The following is a 501-nucleotide window of genomic DNA, read 5'->3' on the forward strand; positions in this document are numbered from 1 at the left end:
TTCCCCCTCCCCCCGCCAACACACTCACACAGAAGGAGCGGGTCTTCCCAGCCCCACGTCATTGGTATGCAACTTGCAGCGATGGCTAGCTGAACGAAGTTACAGGCTCCCTCTACCAGCGTCGCCTCACAACACGTCAGCCAATTCATCGGACCGCCACTCATGCCCCATGAGGCGCAGGGTGGGATTCATGGGGGGTTATGGGTGCGGGCAGGGGGGAGGAGAAAGGGAGTAAGGAAGGGGAGGGGGTTATGGCGGGGAGGAAGGCTAAAGGGAAAGGGGTGTTGTTGTGGGTTATGGGTGAAGAGGGACAAGAGAGGGGCGGGTAAGGGGCGGCATGAGCCATGGGGATAAGGCACAGGGAAGGGGTGAGGTAAAGAAGTCATGGAGGAAAAGGAAAATAGGGGCATGAGACATGGGTGGTGGCGCATGGGGTCCGGCCAGGCAGCGGGGGACGAGTTGTAGAGATACAGGGTGAAGGGGTCATGGAGGGTAAGGGTG

The sequence above is a fragment of the Penaeus monodon genome, chromosome 27, assembly GCF_015228065.2.
Source record: "Penaeus monodon isolate SGIC_2016 chromosome 27, NSTDA_Pmon_1, whole genome shotgun sequence".
Lineage (NCBI taxonomy): Eukaryota > Metazoa > Arthropoda > Malacostraca > Decapoda > Penaeidae > Penaeus > Penaeus monodon.